Source organism: Pinus tabuliformis, chromosome 3_2 (assembly GCF_031772625.1).
Source record: "Pinus tabuliformis cultivar Carrire ecotype Pingquan chromosome 3_2, CPIR1, whole genome shotgun sequence".
In the NCBI taxonomy this organism is placed as follows: Eukaryota; Viridiplantae; Streptophyta; class Pinopsida; order Pinales; family Pinaceae; genus Pinus; species Pinus tabuliformis.
The window spans coordinates 581660689-581672914 of record NC_142302.1 but is presented as its reverse complement, the minus strand read 5'-3'; the positions used below and the strand labels follow the sequence as shown (position 1 = coordinate 581672914).

The 12226-nt window shown below is 41.3% G+C and overlaps 1 pseudogene; it reads right to left on the bottom strand.

Annotated features, from left to right (window-relative positions):
- The window catches only part of LOC149181890 (2-Cys peroxiredoxin BAS1, chloroplastic pseudogene), a 30884-nt pseudogene extending 19724 nt beyond the window's left edge, over positions 1 to 11160 (bottom strand).
- Between the last annotated feature and the right edge of the window lie 1066 nt (positions 11161 to 12226).

The window sequence follows — 12226 nt, the reverse complement described above, 5'->3', positions numbered from 1 at the left end:
ACACCCAAAGAGAAGAGGATCTAGATCGAGGGACAAACGGAAGACACCGGTAAGTCTATCGATCTCCCCTCTTTCACATTTCATAAAGGAAGAAACCAGTATAGTTGTATCTGTTTGTTGCTAAGGCTCTGTCACACCTTAGGTGGATAGGATCGTCCTGCATATGCATTTTTCCCCACAACAAAAACTTCCCCACAAATAGAGTGTCTCGATCAGATACAATAGAAGTGGGTAATCCAAAATGAACCCATACATGCTCAAAGAATAGTTTTGTAGTTTGTTCAGCTGTAATCTATTTATTACAAGGTATCAAAATACACATTTTGTTGAACCTATCCACAACCACATACAGATAATCATGACTTTTCCTAGATTTAGGCAGTTCTCCAACAAAGTCCATGGAAATACTTTCCCAAGGGCAAGAAGGAACTGATAGTGGAATGTACAAACCTAGTTTTCTATTGTTGGGCTTGCTTTTAGCACACATAATACACCCTCTTACATATCTAGAAATTGTTTCATTCATTTTCGGCCAATAACAAAATCTTTGCAGTTGTGCAACTGTTTTACTTACCCCGAAGTGACCTGATATCATAGAAGTGTGTGCCTCTCTAATTATCTTTACTCTCTCAGTTTGTGGAATGCAGAGTTTCCCACAATGATATAAGAGTCAGTTCTTCACATGATAATCTAATTCTTTTACTTTCTTGCCTTGACTCAAAGTTGCATATACATCTTTAAATTTTATATCTTGAGCATATTGTTCAATGTAGCTTTCATGTAGCACAGAATTATGCTTAAGTATAGTAGATGCATTTACAATGAGTCTAGATAACATGTCTGCAACTTTGTTGTGTATGCCCTTTTTATATCTCATGACTAAATGAAACTGTTGTAGAAACCCATCCATCTGTAGTGTCTTGATTGCCGCAACTTAGTTTGGGAGTGTAGATATTGAAGTGGTTGATGATCAGTATGTATCACTGTCTCTTTGCCCATTAAGTAATGTTTCCACTTTTTCACACTCTGAACTAATGCATGCAATTCTGTATCGTATGTAGGATAGTTAACTACTGCAGAATTAAAAGTCAAAAAATGATAACATATGGGTTTACCGAACTGTGTCAACACTGCTCCCATGGCATAGTCACTGGCATCTGTTTGGATCTCAAACGATCTTTGTAGATCAGGCAGTGCTAGTACAAGTGATGTATTAATCTTTTCTTTCAAGGTGTCGAAGGCTTTCTGATGTTTGCCTCCCCACTGAAACACCTTGTTCAATCCTGTCAAAGCATGTAAGGGAGATGCAATTGAGGAAAAATTAGAAATGAACTTCCTCCAATATTGTGTTGCTCCTAAGAAGCGTCTCACTTCTGTAGCAGACTTGGGTTTAAGCCAGTTTACAATCACTGCCACTTTAGAGGGATCTATTTTCAATTCACCACCCCCTACTATATGACCCAAATAATTTAGAGATGTTTTGCCAAATTCGCATTTTGAGAGTTTAACTAAAAGTTTTTCTCTTTTCAAAATATCTAATGTCTACTTAACATGTTTGAAGTGTTCTTCCCACGTTTTACTAAAAATCGGAATGTCATCCAGATACACAATAACACAATCATCAAGAAAATGCCTGAGTACATCATTCATTAATCTCATGAAAGTAGCAAGAGCATTGGTCAAGCCAAAAGGCATAACCAGTCACTCATACAATCCCTGCTTTGTTTTGAAAGCAGTGTTCCATGCATCTTGCTCTGCAACTATGACCTGATGGTATCCACTGTGCAAGTCCAGCTTGGTGAAATAAGCAGCTTCCTTTAATTGATCTAAAAGATCATCTATGCGAGGAAGGGGATAACAATTTTTTATTGTTATCTTATTCAGTGCTCGGTAGTCAATGCACATTTTCCACCAGCCATCTTTCTTTCTCACCAAAATGATTGGTGACCCACATGGTGATGTGCTAGACCTGATGAACCCCTTCTCGAGAAACTCCTGCACCTGCTTCTTGATTTCAGCGTTCTCTATAGTAGACAACTTGTACATTCCAATGTTAGGCAATGGAACATCTTGCTGCAAAATAATATCATGTACTATTTCCTTTTTGGGTGGCAGACCTTTAGGTTCCTGAAATAGGACATCATACTCTGAAACAATCTTTTTTATATCAGCTTTCTGCTTAGCATTACAACCCTCAAATACATTGCTTTTATCAGGTTTCTTTTCATTTACAACCATTAGCAAGAATTGTTTGCATGAATTTATCATTCTTTTCATTTGCCCTGAGTTTATGAAAGTATAATTATTCTTGAGCTTGTGAGCTCTTACAAAGTATTCGATTCCATCTTTAACAAGTAGATACTTGTTCTCAGCTCTATAGAAAATAGCTTTTCTATCATACAAGTAAAGACTTCCTAAAACAATTCCACATATATCCAAAGGAATTATGTCTAACTCAACCTCATCTACAAATGCTGACCCAAAAGAAAACTTGAGTGTGCATTGTCTAGTCACTTATCGCTGTGTTTTATCATTCAACATCCTAATGGATATGGTTTCTTGTGAGGTGTAGTTGCTAATCCCAATTTCTTTACAATTGCTTCAGAAATCAAATTTACTTGTGAGCCACTATCAAACAAAGTTTCAATCTTTTGATGTTTGGAAATAACTCGAATATGGAAAAGCTCATGTCTTTTTCTCTCATGTTCTTCATCAATAATAGTTTGAGCAAAATTACTAATAAATGCTTCAGAATTCTTACCTTTTATACCTGTGGTTGCAATGATTGTTTCATCTCCCGAGTCTGACCCCAAATCTTTCTGAATAGCTGCAACAATTTTCTTCTTCTTCCCCTCGAACTTCTTAGGTCTCAGCTTTGGATGCAGAATCCAACAGTGCTCATCATCATGCCCATCCTTTTTACAGTGAGTGCATGAAGCTTTTCTTTTCTGTGTAGTGTTAGCCTTCCTTGCTTTCCACTTCTGCTTTCTTTTCTCTTTGCTTTTGCTTGCAGTGGGTTGGGATGGTCCCCCAACTTCTAGATTTCCATTCTTTCCTCTAGCTTCTAGATGAGTAGCTTGTACAGATACCTCATCTATACTAGTGGGATTAAACATGAGGATGGTATGCCTCATGTAGCTGTGTAGACTACCAATGTACTTCAAAAGAGTCTCTGGTGAGTCTAATGAGATCCCTAGAATCAATGCTCTCTTTCTAAATTCTTGAGTGTACCCTTGCGCACTTTTTCCTTTCAACTACCGAAGAGTTTGCCAACTCATCATGGTTTGTTACATGTAGGCCAATGGATAGAACTGCTTCTTGATTGCAGAAACAAAGTCACTCCAGACAAAGATAGTCTTCCCATGTCTCTTCATGTCAGCTTGGGTTCTACCTTCCCACCAAACCAAGGCAGTGCCTCCTAGGCGTAGGCTTGCCAGCGAAATTTTGCTCTTGTCTGAGTCGATGTTTTTCACTCTGCAATACACATCAATTTGTCTAATCCAATTGTCCAATTTTTCAGCATTTAACTCTCCATCATATATAGGCAAGTCAAATTTAACATCTAACTTAATAAAAAATGCTTTCTTATTATGCACAGGGCTATTAGGAGGTGTGAGAAAGCTTTCCTCTTTCCCTTTTCCTTTTGAGTGGTCATGGGAATGAGACTCATCTTCTTCTTTGTCTTGTTTATGTAGAAATTTTGAATAATTTAACACATATTCAATGGAGATTATCCTGATCATGTACTATTGCGGAAAACATACACAATACATAAGCTCCTCTACGTTGATCAACAATATAGCAGCATCAATAACAATAAAACATCAAGAGCATTCACACATTAACACAGTATGTATCCCGGGGAAAGCATCGCGCTAAAAACCCCAACTATCTGTATATTAATGATTGAGTCATGTAACATTACACAGCATAATACTTCTCACAAGTATCTCCACCTCTGTTACACACAATACAGCTCAGATCTGATCTCCAAATCTCTTCCACTGCTTGCCTGCCTCCACTGCTCAATACCTGCTCAAGAACTGATGAGAATGGCTTCCCAAACTCGTTTTTCACCTGCAAAATAGTCACTCACTCTTTGTGGACGTGAGCAAAGGCTAAAATGTGGGCAAATACGTGAGCAAACTCATTGGCATACTCAATCCCTTGATTGTGCAAGATCTGGTGCACAACTATAGTCACAACTGATAGCAATCTGATTCTCTACCACCTGTCCTTGTTGAACTGAACATGCACTGACATGCAACTGAATTAACTGATGTATTCATTAGTTGTATTATGAGTTAATAACTTGTGAATTAATTAATAACTAATTCACCCAACTCATCTTTAGTCTATTTGCCAGTTAAATTAAATACAACCAGTTTAACAAAGCTAAACTGAACACAACTCCATCAACTCCACAATCAACTCCACCAAACTCAACTAATTGAGTTCTAACTGAAGTCATGCATGCAACAACTCAACTGACTCATAAGAAAAGCGTATTTCCTTCTGACAGCTGCATGTGCCACTTCTGTAGCTCAAACTGAAGTGCTCCAAGAGAATAAGATTAAGTTTATAGTCCAAATATTATTGTGAGATAATAATATTTGACTTTTCTATTTTTGACAGCCAGTGTAAAAATAGACTTTGATCACTCACACTATGATCACTCACACTTTCATCAAAAATAGAAGTCCATCTATTTTCCCAACTTGATCAATCATCCATAAACATAGACATGATCCTTATGTCTAAAAATAGACATAGTCTAAAAATAGACTTGCGCCAAAAATAGCCTGCGGGCCCACTTAGTGAAGGCGACTCTTTTCACTAAGCTCCATCATCTTGTTGCAATCTCAACACTCCCTCTCGACAAGATATGGATTATCAGCAACCCCTATCCTGCCTCGGTGGTACTCGAATTTGCTCCTGGTGAGAGCCTTCGTCAGAATATCAGCATCCTGATCCTCCGTTGGAATGTATGAAAGCAACATGATCCTCTGCTGCACACAATCTCTGATATGATGGTACCTGATATGCTTGGACCCGAAAAACCCGACCAGGATCATCCTCATCCACACAGATCTTTGCTTCCTGCTGTACCAAGAAACTGCTGTCGATCTGATACTGAAGACCCCTCCTGATGTGCTCTTCCTGTCCGTTGGGCTCCCTGCCCAATCTGCATCCGTGAAGCCACATAGCTTCACCTCATCCTCCTGTCTGTACCACAAACCATATCCCGATGTGCCTCTCAAGTAGCGCAATACATGCTTGCCCGCCTTCCAGAAGAGCTTGATAGGCTTAACCATAGCTTGTGAAAGCTGGTTAACTGCATAGCATATATCAGGTCGTGTATTGACCAAATACATCAGCGACCCCACCAACTGTCGATAAACAGTGGCATCCACTTCTTCTCCCGAAGTGGCATCCTCCTTCCTCCAACCTCCAGGAAGAGGAGTATCAACAGGCTTGCAGCCATGCATGTTGAACTTCTCCAGTATCTCTCGAGCATACTTGCCCTGAGAAACAAACAGTCCACCACTGCGCTGCCATATTTCCAATCCTAGGAAATAGTAAAGGAGGCCCAAATCCTTCATCTCAAACTCTGTAGCAAAATCCTTCTTGCATGACAGTATCAACAGCTCATCACCCGTTAGAATCAAATCATCAACATACAGTACAATGATAAACAACTTACCCTCCACCACAATCTGGTATAGGTTCGGATCCGCCTCGCTCTTGGAGAATCCAAGTCCTGTGAAATAGCTGTCTATCCGTGTGTACCAAGCACGTGGTGCTTGATTCAACCCATACAACGCTCTCTTGAGCCTGCACACATGCGACTCGCTGCTGAAGACTTCAAAGCCTTCGGGTTACTCAATGTACACCTCCTCCTCAATGACTCCGTTGAGGAACGCAGTGTTCACATCCATCTGATGAATGTGCCATCCCATCTGTGCTGAGAGAGCAAGAATCGTCCGTATGGAAGAATACCTTGCGACAGGTGCAAAGGTCTCCTCATAATCGATCCCCTCAATCTGTGAAAAGCCTCGGGCAACAAATCTTGCCTTGTACTTCTCCACACTCCCGTCAGCTGCCTGCTTAACTTTTTAGATCCATCTCGAACCCACCACTGATTTCCCTTCTGGTCTAGGAACAATCTCCCATGCACTGTTTCTGATAATAGAATCATACTCTTCCACCATGGCGTCTACCCATGCGGGATCCTCCACAGCTTCCTCGAAAGAGGATGGCTCAGTCACAACACACTTGTTCATAAGAGCCATGTATCCAGTGTACCGATCAGGTGACTATCTCTGTCTGCGTTGGGCTGTAGGTGGTCCTACAACTTTCTCTGCATCTTGAGCCAGTCGCTCAGCTTCTGTCAAGCGCTTTCGCCCTCTGATGGTTGGCGCTGCATGAGTGGTCTCTTCCACTCCATGAACCTCGTCCTGTGGTTGATCCACGTCCTGAAGCTCATCCTTAGGAACTAATAGCTCCTCATCTGCATGCAAGTGTAGCTCCCTCTCAAGCGAACACTTCATGGCTTTCTCCTCCTGAAATTTTATATCCCGTCGCACAACAGTTTTACCACTGTCTGGCAAATACACACGATAGTTGTGGGGCGTATCAGTGTACCCCACAGATATCCCAACCTCTGCAGTCGGCTCCAACTTCTTTCTGGCATCCTTCGTCACATGCATGTAAACGTTAGCACCAAAAATCCTCAAATGAGAAAGATCAGGCTTCTTACCAGAATAAGTCTCCTCATGTGTACTCATGCCAAGTATCCTATGAGGACAACGGTTCTGCACATACACTGCTGTATTGCATGCTTCCGCCCACAAGTGAAGGGGTAGGCCCTGATCATGCAACATTGCCCGTGCAGCACCCACAATCGTTCTGTTCTTCCGCTCAGCTACCCCGTTCTGTTGTGGGTTATGGGGAGCTATGAGCTCTCTACGAATCCCTTCTGCCTTGCAGAAATCCTTGAACTCGTCCGAGATGTATTCACCACCATTATCGCTCCTAAGAGCCTTCACCTTCTTCCCCGACTCCTTCTCGACCAGTGCTTTGAATTCACAGAACTTTGAATATGTCTCGCTCTTCTTCTGCATGAAGAAGATCCAGCACTTACGAGAGAAATCATCAACAAAAATCACATAATACCTGTGTTTTGTTGTCGAAGCAACTGAGAAAGGTCCACACACGTCTGTGTGAATTCTCTCAAGGATCGTCGTGGCGCGACTATCCTTCTCGTGAAAGGTGGCTTTCACAAACTTCCCCAAAGTACACCCCTTGCACTGATCTGACTGCGCAAGTGTGCCTTTAGGAAGCCCTGTAGTGATCTGCTGCAGTATCTTCAAGGCTCCATGGTGAAGGTGACCCAATCTCCTGTGCCACAACTCGCCATCATCCCGGCTCACCAATCCTTCTGCCTTCCCTGCCATTGCTGCGCATCCATCTACATGCAACTGATAAAGGTTCCTCACTCGAACCCCTATCTTCCGGGTCTCACCAGTTGTCTTGCTGCGCAGGAAGGCCTTTCCCTCGCTGAAAACAACATCATACCCCTTGTCTTCTAACATCGCCACTGAGATGAGATTCTTCTTCAATCCTGGAACATGCATGACTTCCTTCAATACAAAGGGTTTACCAGACTCCCTCTCAAAGGAACTGGTACCGATACCGGTCGCACTGTATCTACCATCATCGCCCATCTCGATGTGCACTCCAAGATCTTTGTCCTCCAGGTCAGAGAACAAATCTCTATCTCCCGTCATGTGAAAAGACGCACCACTATCCAAGAACCACACTGATCCCATCACATTTGAAACCAAGCATGCGATCAATGAAAAATCAAGCTCAAACTGAGAAGCTAAGGCCTCTCCCCCTGCAGATCCAACAGCTTGCTTGTTCTTCTTCTTCTGCGGACAATTTGTGGCATAGTGTCCATGCTGGTGACAGTGAAAACACTTCACCTTGGACATATCCTGCTTCTTGCCTTTCGCACCAGACTAAGAAGCTTTCTTGCTCTTCCCTTTCTTTGCTTTGGCAGCCAAAGCACAATTCTCTTCATCAGATACCTTTGATGAAGATCCATTCTCACCTTTATTGTTACTGAGTTTATCCTTGAGCGCCAGGTCGCTCTTGCTTTGGAATAACATTTGCAATCCGTTGAAAGACATTTCAACAACACTGCTGCAAATTCGATTTTCCACCAGCTCCAAACTCAACTGCTTCCGATCTAGAATTCGTGAGAACAAAATATTTCTCGTACAGAGATTGACTGTATGGGCTTTTACCGGATATTTCACCTTCCAAAGGAAGGATGAATCCAGAGGCTACCTGGCCCGATTACAGGCTCTGCCTAGAGAAATAGAATGTAAACACTTCCTGAATAGTAGATCTGATGATCAATCCTCGCTTGATATCCTGTAAAAATCTCTTCTACAAATCAAGCTGCTCCGATACCATGTAGAAATTTTTTCTACAATTATCTAGCTCGCTCTGATACCATGTAGAAATTTTGAATAATTTAACACATATTCAATGGAGATTATCCTGATCATGTACTATTGCGGAAAACATACACAATACATAAGCTCCTCTACGTTGATCAACAATATAGCAGCATCAATAACAATAAAACATCAAGAGCATTCACACATTAACACAGTATGTATCCCGGGGAAAGCATCGCGCTAAAAACCCCAACTATCTGTATATTAATGATTGAGTCATGTAACATTACACAGCATAATACTTCTCACAAGTATCTCCACCTCTATTACACACAATACAACTCAGATCTGATCTCCAAATCTCTTCCACTGCTTGCCTGCCTCCACTGCTCAATACCTGCTCAAGAACTGATGAGAATGGCTTCCCAAAACTCGTTTTTCACCTGCAAAATAGTCACTCACTCTTTGTGGACATGAGCAAAGGCTAAAATGTGGGCAAATACGTGAGCAAATTCATTGGCATACTCAATCCCTTGATTGTGCAAGATCTGGTGCACAACTATAGTCACAACTGATAGCAATCTGATTCTCTACCACCTGTCCCTGTTGAACTGAACATGCACTGACATGCAACTGAGTTAACTGATGTATTCATTAGTTGTATTATGAGTTAATAACTTGTGAATTAATTAATAACTAATTCACCCAACTCATCTTTAGTCTATTTGCCAGTTAGACTAAATACAACCAGTTTAACAAAGCTAAACTGAACACAACTCCATCAACTCCACAATCAACTCCACCAAACTCAACTGATTGAGTTCTAACTGAAGTCATGCATGCAACAACTCAACTGACTCATAAGAAAAGCGTATTTCCTTCTGACAGCTGCATGTGCCACTTCTGTAGCTCAAACTGAAGTGCTCCAAGAGAATAAGATTAAGTTTATAGTCCAAATATTATTGTGAGATAATAATATTTGACTTTTCTATTTTTGACAGCCAGTCTAAAAATAGACTTTGATCACTCACACTGTGATCACTCACACTTTCATCAAAAATAGAAGTCCATCTATTTTCCCAACTTGATCAATCATCCATAAACATAGACATGATCCATGTCTAAAAATAGACATAGTCTAAAAATAGACTTGCGCCAAAAATAGCCTGCGGGCCCACTTAGTGAAGGCAACTCTTTTCACTAAGCTCCATCATCTTGTTGCAATCTCAACAGTTTAGAACTCGATGAATCTTCATCCTTATGCTTTCTAAAGTCCCTATACATTTCTTCTACCATAGACTTTATAGCTAGGAAAGCCTATGAATTGAGGGTCTAGCCCCATAGAACCTTCCTCTGACATTGTCTTCCGAGGATAGACTCTCCCAATTTCAGGATTAGTTTAGACCAACTCTCATTCTCCTAATTTGAGCTTTGATCTAGTGAGCATTCAACGGCTAAACCAACACAAGCTTGTCTAATCTTACAACGTAGAGCTTTGATACCACTTGATCTGATAATCCCCTTATAAGTGACCTCAGTTAAGATTTATTAAATGAAGGTATTACAGACTCATATATTGGTGTGTGTGTCTATGTTATTTAAGCAATGAATCGATCAGATTGAAAATACACAGACACTTGAAATGGAAAATAGCAGAGAAACACAGTAAGCAAATACAAGAACACAAAACTTTAATAAGGAGTTCATCCTATCCTTCCAGGGCTACATCTTCGGTCAAACTTTCAGTGGTGGCCTTCTTTTATTGTGTCTTGAAGCAGAGAATTACAATGAAGGAGCTCAATGTGAGTCTTCGGAAACGGAATTTGTTTGGTAGGGTGGTTCTTGGATTCCCCAAGCCACTAGAGTACACAGACTCTTTTCCTTACCAGCTCTGTGACCTTCTGCTCTATAATGGAGAGAGCTCAATGTGTTGCTCAGTCCGGACAGATCCTCTCTGGGATGGCTTGAATCCTTCAAGCTCTCTGGTGCTTGATGCTGCCTTCGATCAGCTCGACCCTATCTTCCTTTCTGTTGTTGCTTCATCGTCTTTCTTCTCTCTGTTCTTCCTTTCTGTGTTCCGTCCTCCTCTCGGGGTTCTGGTGGTTGTCTTCCTGCTTTTCCTGTGCATGGCTTTAAAGCCATTTGTACCCATGGCTCTTCGACTTCCTGTCAGATCACCTGCTATAGCTTCGCTTGGAGTTCCCGGTTCGGCGTCATCATCAGGCTCACAGAGAATGGCCACATGTCCTCCTGCAGCTGCGCCAATTCGCTTTGTCGGTTCGGTTTTTCTGTTACGTCATGGAATGAGTCTTCTGCCACCTTGGCAGTCAAATCAAACGTCAAATCTTTACAAACTGCGGCTTAATCCCTCATCAACTCTGTTTTCTCCATTGGGCGCAATCTCAGCCGTTAGATCTAAAGCCCCCCAAATCCAACGTCATTTGCTCGTCCCGCACGGTGGACTTGCTCGACCATTAACGCACGATCAGCGGCGATTTTCTCTCTCCTCCGCTTGCCACGTGTCGACCGCTGAGTGGAATCGCTCCATTTTCACCAATTTCACTTACCGTTCGAAGGTGCCCCCAATCAATACCACCGGTTTTCGGAGCGCGGGTACTGCCTTGTCCTTTAGCCTTTTGTCCATGGTTTTCCCAGCTCCCACACGACCGAGCTCTCGAGGCTTCTCCATTTTGGGGTTTTTTGCCTAGCGATGTGCGATCAAAAACTGCCTTTGTTTCCCGATCTAGGCCTCCAAGGGGCTAAATTCGCCTCCCGCGCGGTCTCCATGGGCCTCGGTCAGCACGCTTTGATCGAGGTCCTCGTTGTTTCACGTTGGCTATCATTGCCACTAGTTTAGAAGTGTTTTTGATCGCCGTTGTAAATTCTTTGAAGTCTGTCCCGACCTAGTACAACCATGGCTCTGTTCATCTTTCTTTATGGATTCAATTCGGATCAATCCACATCTTCCCCAATCGCTAAAAGTTCATCATGAACCTATTAAATCCTTTTGAAGTATGAGGCCACAATCTTAGATCTATTCATCTTGATGTTATTCAACTTCTCCCTTAACACCATCTTTCTATTCTGGTTGCCACTCTAGTACAGCGTTATCAAGGTCTTCCACATTTGATAGGTTGAATCTTTCTTCGTTATGTGAGGGATTATATGATCCTTCACACCTTCCAAAATGATGTCTCTAGCTCTTATACTTTTATCTTATGCTCACTTTCTTGGGTAGCATCTTGAGAAATTTGAATATCTTGGCTTGCAATTTTCCACAAAAAAATCGCCATTAAAACAAGGGTGATTCACTACTTCCATGGACTGAAGTTTACAACCCCCTTCAACTTGTCTTTATACCTCAGAATTGATGATGCCATATTGCCAAATCGACTTTAGTCACAAAACCCTCACTACAAAATAAAAATTGATGCCATAAAACCCTTGTGATATTTGATCTCCCCCACAAAGTTTTTATTGCTTTGATACAATGTTAATTTTTTTATACCAAATTTATTTACTTTTACAATTTATTAAAAACCCATAAAATATTTATCTCAAGTATTTCTCTGAAATTGCTAATAAAATAAACACACTGGTATATTAACTCAAAAAATGAAATGCAGTAAAAATAAAATGGAGAGATCAATCACACTACAACAACAAATTTGTACCCAATAAAATGTTCCTCATATTAAATTTCTCAGGAGAATCTAGGCTTAGGCCTACATAGAATACATAGAAAAATACAATAG